This window comes from Orcinus orca, unplaced genomic scaffold (assembly GCF_937001465.1).
Source record: "Orcinus orca unplaced genomic scaffold, mOrcOrc1.1 scaffold_120, whole genome shotgun sequence".
Lineage (NCBI taxonomy): Eukaryota > Metazoa > Chordata > Mammalia > Artiodactyla > Delphinidae > Orcinus > Orcinus orca.
The window spans coordinates 580,262-592,582 of NW_026043917.1; the positions used below are offsets into that span (position 1 = coordinate 580,262).

Genomic DNA, 12,321 nt, shown 5'->3' on the forward strand with positions numbered 1-12,321 from the left:
GAAGTGTTAGGGTTAGGGTTCGGGCTAGGGTTAGGGTTAGGGGACGGGGACGGTTTAGGGTCCAGGTGAGGGTACGACAATGCTTTAGGGGGAGCGTACGTGTGAGGGCGTGGGTGAGTGTCAGCGTACGGGTTAGGATTAGGGAACGGGTGAGGGTCAGGTTTCGGGGAAGGGTTAGGGTTAGGGTTCGGTCTAGGGTTAGGGTTAGGGGACGGGGACGGTTTAGGGTCCAGGTGAGGGTACGACAACGCTTTAGGGGGAGCGTATGTGTGAGGGCGCGGGTGAGTGTCAGCGTACGGGTTAGGATTAGGGGACGGGTGAGGGTCAGGTTTCGGGGAAGGGTTAGGGTTAGGGTTCGGGCTAGGGTTAGGGTTAGGGGACGGGGACGGTTTAGGGTCCAGGTGAGGGTACGACAACGCTTTAGGGGGAGCGTATGTGTGAGGGCGCGGGTGAGTGTCAGCGTACGGATTAGGATTAGGGGACGGGTGAGGTTCAGGCTTCGGGGAAGTGTTAGGGTTAGGGTTCGGACTAGGGTTACGCTTAGGGGACGGGGACGGTTTAGGGTACAGGTGAGGGTACGACAACGCTTTAGGGGGAGCGTACGTGTGAGGGCGTGGGTGAGTGTCAGCGTACGGGTTAGGATTAGGGGACGGGTGAGGGTCAGGCTTCGGGGAAGGGTTAGGGTTAGGGTTCGGGCTAGGGTTAGGGTTAGGGGACGGCGACGGTTTAGGGTTCAGGTGAAGGTACGACAACGCTTTAGGGGGAGAGTACGTGTGAGGGCGCGGGTGAGTGTCAGCGTACGGGTTAGGATTAGGGGACGGGTGAGGGTCAGGCTTCGGGGAAGTGTTAGTGTTAGGGTTCGGGCTAGGGTTAGGGTTAGGGGACGGGGACGGTTTAGGGTCCAGGTGAGGGTACGACAACGCTTTGGTGGGGCGTACGTGTGAGGGCGCGGGTGATTGTCAGCGTAGGGGTTAGGATTAGGGGACGGGTGAGGGTCAGGCTTCGGGGAAGGGTTAGGGTTAGGGTTCGGGCTAGGGTTAGGGTTAGGGGACGGGGACGGTTTAGGGTCCAGGTGAGGGTACGACAACGCTTTAGGGGGAGCGTACGTGTGAGGGCGTGGGTGAGTGTCAGCGTACGGGTTAGGATTAGGGGACGGGTGAGGGTCAGGCTTCGGGGAAGGGTTAGGGATAGGTTTCGGGCTAGGGTTAGGGTTAGGGTACGGGGACGGTTTAGGGTCCAGGTGAGGGTACGACAACGCTTTAGGGGGAGCGTACGTGTGAGGGCGCGGCTGAGTGTCAACGTACGGGTTAGGATTAGGGGACGGCTGAGGGTCAGGCTTCGGGGAAGGGTTAGGGTTAGGGTTCGGGCTAGGGTTAGGGTTGGGGACGGGGACGGTTTAGGGTCCAGGTGAGGGTACGACAACGCTTTAGGGGGAGCGTACGTGTGAGGGCGCGGGTGAGTGTCAGCGTACGGGTTAGGATTAGGGGATGGATGAGGGTCAGGCTTCGGGGAGGGGTTAGGGTTAGGGTTCGGGCTAGGGTTAGGGTTAGGGGACGGGGACGGTTTAGGGTCCAGGTGAGGGTACGACAACGCTTTAGGGGTAGCGTACGTGTGAGGGCGAGGGTGAGTGTCAGCGTACGGGTTAGGATTAGGGGACGGGTGAGGGTCAGGCTTCGGGGAAGGGTTAGTGTTAGGGTTCGGGCTAGGGTTAGTGTTAGGGGACGGGGACGGTTTAGGGTCCAGGTGAGGGTACGACAACGCTTTAGGGGGAGCGTACGTGTGAGGGCGCGGGTGAGTGTCAGCGTACGGGTTAGGATTAGGGTACGGGTGAGGGTCAGGCTTCGGGGAAGGGTTAGGGTTAGGGTTCGGGCTAGGGTTAGGGTTAGGGGACGGGGACGGTTTAGGGTCCAGGTGAGGGTACGACAACGCTTTAGGGGGAGCGTACGTGTGAGGGCGTGGGTGAGTGTCAGCATACGGGTTAGGATTAGGGGACGGGTGAGGGTCAGGCTTCGGGGAAGGGTTAGGGTTAGTGTTCGGGCTAGGGTTAGGGTTAGGGGACGGGGACGGTTTAGGGTCCAGGTGAGGGTACGACAACGCTTTAGGGGGAGCGTACGTGTGAGGGCGCGGGTGAGTGTCAGCGTACGGGTTAGGATTAGGGGACGGGTGAGGGTCAGGCTTCGGGGAAGGGTTAGGGTTAGGTTTCGGGCTAGGGTTAGGGTTAGGGGACGGGGACGGTTTAGGGTCCAGGTGAGGGTACGACAACGCTTTAGGGGGAGCGTACGTGTGAGGGCGCGGGTGAGTGTCAGCGTACGGGTTAGGATTATGGGACGGGTGAGGGTCAGGCTTCGGGGAAGGGTTAGGGTTAGGGTTCGGGCTAGGGTTAGGGTTAGGGGACGGGGACGGTTTAGGGTCCAGGTGAGGGTACGACAACGCTTTAGGGGGAGCGTACGTGTGAGGGCGCGGGTGAGTGTCAGCGTACGGGTTAGGATTAGGGGACGGGTGAGGGTCAGGCTTCGGGGAAGGGTTAGGGTTAGGGTTCGGGCTAGGGTTAGGGTTAGGGGACGGGGACGGTTTAGGGTCCAGGTGAGGGTACGACAACGCTTTAGGGGGAGCGTACGTGTGAGGGCGCGGGTGAGTGTCAGCGTACGGGTTAGGATTAGGGGACGGGTGAGGGTCAGGCTTCGGGGAAGGGTTAGGGTTAGGGTTCGGGCTAGGGTTAGGGTTAGGGGACGGGGACGGTTTAGGGTCCAGGTGAGGGTACGACAACGCTTTAGGGGGAGCGTACGTGTGAGGGCGCGGGTGAGTGTCAGCGTACGGGTTAGGATTAGGGGACGGGTGAGGGTCAGGCTTCGGGGAAGGGTTAGGGTTAGGGTTCGGGCTAGGGTTAGGGTTAGGGGACGGGGACGGTTTAGGGTCCAGGTGAGGGTACGACAACGCTTTAGGGGGAGCGTACGTGTGAGGGCGCGGGTGAGTGTCAGCGTACGGGTTAGGATTAGGGGACGGGTGAGGGTCAGGCTTCGGGGAAGGGTTAGGGTTAGGGTTCGGGCTAGGGTTAGGGTTAGGGGACGGGGACGGTTTAGGGTCCAGGTGAGGGTACGACAACGCTTTAGGGGGAGCGTACGTGTGAGGGCACGGGTGAGTGTCAGCGTACGGGTTAGGATTATGGGACGGGTGAGGGTCAGGCTTCGGGGAAGGGTTAGGGTTAGGGTTCGGGCTAGGGTTAGGGTTAGGGGACGGGGACGGTTTAGGGTCCAGGTGAGGGTACGACAACGCTTTAGGGGGAGCGTACGTGTGAGGGCGCGGGTGAGTGTCAGCGTACGGGTTAGGATTAGGGGACGGGTGAGGGTCAGGCTTCGGGGAAGGGTTAGGGTTAGGGTTCGGGCTAGGGTTAGGGTTAGGGGACGGGGACGGTTTAGGGTCCAGGTGAGGGTACGACAACGCTTTAGGGGGAGCGTACGTGTGAGGGCGCGGGTGAGTGTCAGCGTACGGGTTAGGATTAGGGGACGGGTGAGGGTCAGGCTTCGGGGAAGGTTTAGGGTTAGGGTTCGGGCTAGGGTTAGGGTTAGGGGACGGGGACGGTTTAGGGTCCAGGTGAGGGTACGACAACGCTTTAGGGGGAGCGTACGTGTGAGGGCGCGGGTGAGTGTCAGCGTACGGGTTAGGATTAGGGGACGGGTGAGGGTCAGGCTTCGGGGAAGGGTTAGGGTTAGGGTTCGGGCTAGGGTTAGGGTTAGGGGACGGGGACGGTTTAGGGTCCATGTGAGGGTACGACAACGCTTTAGGGGGAGCGTACGTGTGAGGGCGCGGGTGAGTGTCAGCGTACGGGTTAGGATTAGGGGACGGGTGAGGGTCAGGCTTCGGGGAAGGGTTAGGGTTAGGGTTCGGGCTAGGGTTAGGGTTAGGGGACGGGGACGGTTTAGGGTCCAGGTGAGGGTACGACAACGCTTTAGGGGGAGCGTACGTGTGAGGGCGCGGGTGAGTGTCAGCGTACGGGTTAGGATTATGGGACGGGTGAGGGTCAGGCTTCGGGGAAGGGTTAGTGTTAGGGTTCGGGCTAGGGTTAGGGTTAGGGGACGGGGACGGTTTAGGGTCCAGGTGAGGGTACGACAACGCTTTAGGGGGAGCGTACGTGTGAGGGCGCGGGTGAGTGTCAGCGTACGGGTTAGGATTAGGGGACGGGTGAGGGTCAGGCTTCGGGGAAGTGTTAGGGTTAGGGTTCGGGCTAGGGTTAGGGTTAGGGGACGGGGACGGTTTAGGGTCCAGGTGAGGGTACGACAACGCTTTAGGGGGAGCGTACGTGTGAGGGCGCGGGTGAGTGTCAGCGTACGGGTTAGGATTAGGGGACGGGTGAGGGTCAGGCTTCGGGGAAGGGTTAGGGTTAGGGTTCGGGCTAGGGTTAGGGTTAGGGGACGGGGACGGTTTAGGGTCCAGGTGATGGTACGATGCTTTAGGGGGAGCGTATGTGTGAGGGCGCGGGTGAGTGTCAGCGTACGGATTAGGATTAGGGGACGGGTGAGGGTCAGGCTTCGGGGAAGGGTTAGGGTTAGGGTTCGGGCTAGGGTTAGGGTTAGGGGACGGGGACGGTTTAGGGTCCAGGTGAGGGTACGACAACGCTTTAGGGGGAGCGTACGTGTGAGGGCGCGGGTGAGTGTCAGCGTACGGGTTAGGATTAGGGGACGGGTGAGGGTCAGGCTTCGGGGAAGGGTTAGGGTTAGTGTTCGGGCTAGGGTTAGGGTTAGGGGACGGGGACGGTTTAGGGTCCAGGTGAGGGTACGACAACGCTTTAGGGGGAGCGTACGTGTGAGGGCGCGGGTGAGTGTCAGCGTACGGGTTAGGATTATGGGACGGGTGAGGGTCAGGCTTCGGGGAAGGGTTAGGGTTAGGGTTCGGGCTAGGGTTAGGTTTAGGGGACGGGGACGGTTTAGGGTCCAGGTGAGGGTACGACAACGCTTTAGGGGGAGCGTACGTGTGAGGGCGCGGGTGAGTGTCAGCGTACGGTTTAGGATTAGGGGACGGGTGAGGGTCAGGCTTCGGGGAAGTGTTAGGGTTAGGGTTCGGGCTAGGGTTAGGGTTAGGGGACGGGGGCGGTTTAGGGTCCAGGTGAGGGTACGACAACGCTTTAGGGGGAGCGTACGTGTGAGGGCGCGGGTGAGTGTCAGCGTACGGGTTAGGATTAGGGGACGGGTGAGGGTCAGGCTTCGGGGAGGGGTTAGGGTTAGGGTTCGGGCTAGGGTTAGGGTTAGGGGACGGGGACGGTTTAGGGTCCAGGTGAGGGTACGACAACGCTTTAGGGGTAGCATACGTGTGAGGGCGCGGGTGAGTGTCAGCGTACGGGTTAGGATTAGGGGACGGGTGAGGGTCAGGCTTCGGGGAAGGGTTAGGGTTAGGGTTCGGGCTAGGGTTAGGGTTAGGGGACGGGGACGGTTTAGGGTCCAGGTGAGGGTACGACAACGCTTTAGGGGGAGCGTACGTGTGAGGGCACGGGTGAGTATCAGCGTACGGGTTAGGATTAAGGGACGGGTGAGGGTCAGGCTTCGGGGAAGGGTTAGGGTTAGGGTTCGGGCTAGGGTTAGGGTTAGGGGACGGGGACGGTTTAGGGTCCAGGTGAGGGTACGACAACGCTTTAGGGGGAGCGTACGTGTGAGGGCACGGGTGAGTATCAGCGTACGGGTTAGGATTAGGGGACGGGTGAGGGTCAGGCTTCGGGGAAGGGTTAGGGTTAGGGTTCGGGCTAGGGTTAGGGTTAGGGGACGGGGACGGTTTAGGGTCCAGGTGAGGGTACGACAACGCTTTATGGGGAGCGTACGTGTGAGGGCGCGGGTGAGTGTCAGCGTACGGGTTAGGATTAGGGGACGGGTGAGGGTCAGGCTTCGGGGAAGGGTTAGGGATAGGTTTCGGGCTAGGGTTAGGGTTAGGGGACGGGGACGGTTTAGGGTCCAGGTGAGGGTACGACAACGCTTTAGGGGGAGCGTACGTGTGAGGGCGCCGGTGAGTGTCAGCGTACGGGTTAGGATTAGGGGACGGCTGAGGGTCAGGCTTCGGGGAAGGGTTAGGGTTAGGGTTCGGGTTAGGGTTAGGGTTAGGGGACGGGGACGGTTTAGGGTCCAGGTGAGGGTACGACAACGCTTTAGGGGGAGCGTACGTGTGAGGGCGCGGGTGAGTGTCAGCGTACGGGTTAGGATTAGGGGACGGGTGAGGGTCAGGCTTCGGGGAAGGGTTAGGGTTAGGGTTCGGGCTAGGGTTAGGGTTAGGGGACGGGGACGGTTTAGGGTCCAGGTGAGGGTACGACAACGCTTTAGGGGGAGCGTACGTGTGAGGGCGCGGGTGAGTGTCAGCGTACGGGTTAGGATTAGGGGACGGGTGAGGGTCAGGCATCGGGGAAGGGTTAGGGTTAGTGTTCGGGCTAGGGTTAGGGTTAGGGGACGGGGACGGTTTAGGGTCCAGGTGAGGGTACGACAACGCTTTAGGGGGAGCGTACGTGTGAGGGCGCGGGTGAGTGTCAGCGTACGGGTTAGGATTATGGGACGGGTGAGGGTCAGGCTTCGGGGAAGGGTTAGGGTTAGGGTTCGGGCTAGGGTTAGGTTTAGGGGACGGGGACGGTTTAGGGTCCAGGTGAGGGTACGACAACGCTTTAGGGGGAGCGTACGTGTGAGGGCGCGGGTGAGTGTCAGCGTACGGTTTAGGATTAGGGGACGGGTGAGGGTCAGGCTTCGGGGAAGGGTTAGGGTTAGGGTTCGGGCTAGGGTTAGGGTTAGGGGACGGGGGCGGTTTAGGGTCCAGGTGAGGGTACGACAACGCTTTAGGGGGAGCGTACGTGTGAGGGCGCGGGTGAGTGTCAGCGTACGGGTTAGGATTAGGGGACGGGTGAGGGTCAGGCTTCGGGGAAGGGTTAGGGTTAGGGTTCGGGCTAGGGTTAGGGTTAGGGGACGGGGACGGTTTAGGGTCCAGGTGAGGGAACGACAACGCTTTAGGGGGAGCGTACGTGTGAGGGCGCGGGTGAGTGTCAGCGTACGGGTTAGGATTAGGGGACGGGTGAGGGTCAGGCTTCGGGGAAGGGTTAGGGTTAGGGTTCGGGCTAGGGTTAGGGTTAGGGGACGGGGACGGTTTAGGGTCCAGGTGAGGGTACGACAACGCTTTAGGGGGAGCGTACGTGTGAGGGCGTGGGTGAGTGTCAGCGTACGGGTTAGGATTAGGGGACGGGTGAGGGTCAGGCTTCGGGGAAGGGTTAGGGTTAGGGTTCGGGCTAGGGTTAGGGTTAGGGGACGGGGACGGTTTAGGGTCCAGGTGAGGGTACGACAACGCTTTAGGGGGAGCGTACGTGTGAGGGCGCGGGTGAGTGTCAGCGTACGGGTTAGGATTAGGGGACGGGTGAGGGTCAGGCTTCGGGGAGGGGTTAGGGTTAGGGTTCGGGCTAGGGTTAGGGTTAGGGGACGGGGACGGTTTAGGGTCCAGGTGAGGGTACGACAACGCTTTAGGGGGAGCGTACGAGTGAGGGCGCGGGTGAGAGTCAGCGTACGGGTTAGGATTAGGGGACGGGTGAGGGTCAGGCTTCGGGGAAGGGTTAGGGTTAGGGTTCGGGCTAGGGTTAGTGTTAGGAGACGGGGACGGTTTAGGGTCCAGGTGAGGGTACGACAACGCTTTAGGGGGAGCGTACGTGTGAGGGCGCGGGTGAGTGTCAGCGTACGGGTTAGGATTAGGGGACGGGTGAGGGTCAGGCTTCGGGGAAGGGTTAGGGTTAGGGTTCGGGCTAGGGTTAGGGGACGGGGACGGTTTAGGGTCCAGGTGAGGGAACGACAACGCTTTAGGGGGAGCGTACGTGTGAGGGCGCGGGTGAGTGTCAGCGTACGGGTTAGGATTAGGGGACGGGTGAGGGTCAGGCTTCGGGGAAGGGTTAGGGTTAGGGTTCGGGCTAGGGTTAGGGTTAGGGGACGGGGACGGTTTAGGGTCCAGGTGAGGGTACGACAACGCTTTAGGGGGAGCGTACGTGTGAGGGCGTGGGTGAGTGTCAGCGTACGGGTTAGGATTAGGGGACGGGTGAGGGTCAGGCTTCGGGGAAGGGTTAGGTTTAGGGTTCGGGCTAGGGTTAGGGTTAGGGGACGGGGACGGTTTAGGGTCCAGGTGAGGGTACGACAACGCTTTAGGGGGAGCGTATGTTTGAGGGCGCGGGTGAGTGTCAGCGTACGGGTTAGGATTAGGGGACGGGTGAGGGTCAGGCTTCGGGGAAGTGTTAGGGTTAGGGTTCGGGCTAGGGTTACGCTTAGGGGACGGGGACGGTTTAGGGTACAGGTGAGGGAACAACAACGCTTTAGGGGGAGCGTACGTGTGAGGGCGTGGGTGAGTGTCAGCCTACGGGTTAGGATTAGGGGACGGGTGAGGGTCAGGCTTCGGGGAAGGGTTAGGGTTAGAGTTCGGGCTAGGGTTAGGGTTAGGGGACGGCGACGGTTTAGGGTCCAGGTGAAGGTACGACAACGCTTTAGGGGGAGCGTACGTGTGAGGGCGCGGGTGAGTGTCAGCGTACGGGTTAGGATTAGGGGACGGGTGAGGGTCAGGCTTCGGGGAAGGGTTAGGGTTAGGGTTCGGGCTAGGGTTAGGGTTAGGGGACGGGGACGGTTTAGGGTCCAGGTGAGGGTACGACAACGCTTTAGGGGGAGCGTACGTGTGAGGGCGCGGGTGAGTGTCAGCGTACGGGTTAGGATTAGGGGACGGGTGAGGGTCAGGCTTCGGGGAGGGGTTAGGGTTAGGGATCGGGCTAGGGTTAGGGTTAGGGGACGGGGACGGTTTAGGGTCCAGGTGAGGGTACGACAACGCTTTAGGGGGAGCGTACGTGTGAGGGCGCGGGTGAGTGTCAGCGTACGGGTTAGGATTAGGGGACGGGTGAGGGTCAGGCTTCGGGGAGGGGTTAGGGTTAGGGTTCGGGCTAGGGTTAGGGTTAGGGGACGGGGACGGTTTAGGGTCCAGGTGAGGGTACGACAACGCTTTAGGGGGAGCGTACGTGTGAGGGCGCGGGTGAGAGTCAGCGTACGGGTTAGTATTAGGGGACGGGTGAGGGTCAGGCTTCGGGGAAGGGTTAGGGTTAGGGTTCGGGCTAGGGTTAGTGTTAGGAGACGGGGACGGTTTAGGGTCCAGGTGAGGGTACGACAACGCTTTAGGGGGAGCGTAAGTGTGAGGGCGCGGGTGAGTGTCAGCGTACGGGTTAGGATTAGGGGACGGTTGAGGGTCAGGCTTCGGGGAAGTGTTAGGGTTAGGGTTCGGGCTAGGGTTAGGGTTAGGGGACGGGGACGGTTTAGGGTCCAGGTGAGGGTACGACAACGCTTTGGTGAGGCGTACGTGTGAGGGCGCGGGTGAGTGTCAGCGTACGGGTTAGGATTAGGGGACGGGTGAGGGTCAGGCTTCGGGGAAGGGTTAGGGTTAGGGTTCGGGCTAGGATTAGGGTTAGGGGACGGGGACGGTTTAGGGTCCAGGTGAGGGTACGACAACGCTTGAGGGGGAGCGTACGTGTGAGGGCGTGGGTGAGTGTCAGCGTACGGGTTAGGATTAGGGGACGGGTGAGGGTCAGGCTTCGGGGAAGGGTTAGGGTTAGGGTTCGGGCTAGGGTTAGGGTTAGGGGACGGCGACAGTTTAGGGTCCAGGTGAAGGTACGACAACGCTTTAGGGGGAGAGTACGTGTGAGGGCGCGGGTGAGTGTCAGCGTACGGGTTAGGATTAGGGGACGGGTGAGGGTCAGGCTTCGGGGAAGTGTTAGGTTTAGGGTTCGGGCTAGGGTTAGGGTTAGGGGACGGGGACGGTTTAGGGTCCAGGTGAGGGTACGACAACGCTTTGGTGGGGCGTACGTGTGAGGGCGCGGGTGAGTGTCAGCGTACGGGTTAGGATTAGGGGACGGGTGAGGGTCAGGCTTCGGGGAAGGGTTAGGGTTAGGGTTCGGGCTAGGGTTAGGGTTAGGGGACGGGGACGGTTTAGGGTCCAGGTGAGGGTACGACAACGCTTTAGGGGGAGCGTACGTGTGAGGGCGTGGGTGAGTGTCAGCGTACGGGTTAGGATTAGGGGACGGGTGAGTGTTAGGCTTCTGGGAAGGGTTAGGGTTAGGGTTCGGGCTAGGGTTAGGGTTAGGGGACGGGGACGGTTTAGGGTCCAGGTGAGGGTACGACAACGCTTTAGGGGGAGCGTACGTGTGAGGGCGCGGGTGAGTGTCTGCGTACGGGTTAGGATTAGGGGACGGGTGAGGGTCAGGCTTCGGGGAAGGGTTAGGGTTAGGGTTCGGGCTAGGGTTAGGGTTAGGGGACGGGGACGGTTTAGGGTCCAGGTGAGGGTACGACAACGCTTTAGGGGGGGCGTACGTGTGAGGGCGCGGGTGAGTGTCAGCTTACGGGTTAGGATTAGGGGACGGGTGAGTGTCAGGCTTTGGGGAAGGGTTAGGGTTCGGGCTAGGGTTAGGGTTAGGGGACGGGGACGGTTTAGGGTCCAGGTGAGGGTACGACAACGCTTTAGGGGGAGCGTACGTGTGAGGGTGCGGGTGAGTGTCAGCGTACGGGTTAGGATTAGGGGACGGGTGAGGGTCAGGCTTCGGGGAAGGGTTAGGGTTAGGGTTCGGGCTAGTTTTAGGGTTAGGGGACGGGGACGGTTTAGGGTCCAGGTGAGGGTACGACAACGCTTTAGGGGGAGCGTACGTGTGAGGGCGCAGGTGAGTGTCAGCGTACGGGTTAGGATTAGGGGACGGGTGAGGGTCAGGCTTCGGGGAAGGGTTAGGGTTAGGGTTTGGGCTAGGGTTAGGGTTAGGGGACGGGGACGGTTTAGGGTCCAGGTGAGGGTACGACAACGCTTTAGGGGGAGCGTACGTGTGAGGGCGCGGGTGAGTGTCAGCTTACGGGTTAGGATTAGGGGACGGGTGAGGGTCAGGCTTCGGGGAAGGGTTAGGGTTAGGGTTCGGGCTAGGGTTAGGGTTAGGGGACGGGGACGGTTTAGGGTCCAGGTGAGGGTACGACAACGCTTTAGGGGGAGCGTACGTGTGAGGGCGCGGGTGAATGTCAGCGTACGGGTTAGGATTAGGGGACTGGTGAGGGTCAGGCTTCGGGGAAGGGTTAGGGTTAGGGTTTGGGCTAGGGTTAGGGTTAGGGGACGGGGACGGTTTAGGGTCCAGGTGAGGGTACGACAACGCTTTAGGGGGAGCGTACGTGTGAGGGCGCGGGTGAGTGTCAGCGTACGGGTTAGGATTAGGGGACGAGTGAGGGTCAGGCTTCGGGGAGGGGTTAGGGTTAGGGTTCGGGCTAGGGTTAGGGTTAGGGGACGGGGACGGTTTAGGGTCCAGGTGAGGGTACGACAACGCTTTAGAGGTAGCGTACGTGTGAGGGCGCGGGTGAGTGTCAGCGTACGGGTTAGGATTAGGGGACGGGTGATGGTCAGGCTTCGGGGAAAGGTTAGGGTTAGGGTTCGGGCTAGGGTTAGGGTTAGGGGACGGGGACGGTTTAGGGTGCAGGTGAGGGTACGACAACGCTTTAGGGGGAGCGTACGTGTGAGGGCGCGGGTGAGTGTCAGCGTACGGGTTAGGATTAAGGGACGGGTGAGGGTCAGGCTTCGGGGAAGGGTTAGGGTTAGGGTTCGGGCTAGGGTTAGGGTTATGGGACGGGGACGGTTTAGGGTCCAGGTGAGGGTACGACAACGCTTTAGGGGGAGCGTACGTGTGAGGGCGCGGGTGAGAGTCAGCGTACGGGTTAGGATTAGGGGACGGGTGAGGGTCAGGCTTCGGGGAAGGGTTAGGGTTAGGGTTCGGGCTAGGGTTAGGGTTAGGGGACGGGGACGGTTTAGGGTCCAGGTGAGGGTACGACAACGCTTTAGGGGGAGCGTACGTGTGAGGGCGTGGGTGAGTGTCAGCGTACGGGTTAGGATTAGGGGACGGGTGAGGGTCAGGCTTCGGGGAAGGGTTAGGGTTAGGGTTCGGGCTAGGGTTAGGGTTAGGGGACGGGGACGGTTTAGGGTCCAGGTGAGGGTACGACAACGCTTTAGGGGGAGCGTACGTGTGAGGGCGCGGGTGAGTGTCAGCGTACGGGTTAGGATTAGGGGACGGGTGAGGGTCAGGCTTCGGGGAAGGGTTAGGGTTAGGGTTCGGGCTAGGGTTAGGGTTAGGGGACGGGGACGGTTTAGGGTCCAGGTGAGGGTACGACAACGCTTTAGGGGGAGCGTACGTGTGAGGGCGCGGGTGAGTGTCAGCGTACGGGTTAGGATTAGGGGACGGGTGAGGGTCAGGCTTCGGGGAAGGGTTAGGGTTAGGGTTCGGGCTAGGGTTAGGGTTAGGGGACGGGGATGGTTTAGGGTCCAGGTGAGGGTACG

The 12,321-nt window shown here is 61.1% G+C and overlaps 1 long non-coding RNA gene across 1 annotated transcript in view; it reads left to right on the forward strand.

Moving 5' to 3' along the window:
• The first annotated feature begins 459 nt into the window (after positions 1–459).
• LOC125963352 (uncharacterized) overlaps positions 460–12,321 on the forward strand; it is a 68,168-nt gene continuing 56,306 nt past the window's right edge. The window contains exon 1 of the long non-coding RNA XR_007475191.1: positions 460–490. This is a non-coding gene — a long non-coding RNA (uncharacterized LOC125963352). The remainder of the gene's footprint in view (positions 491–12,321) is intronic.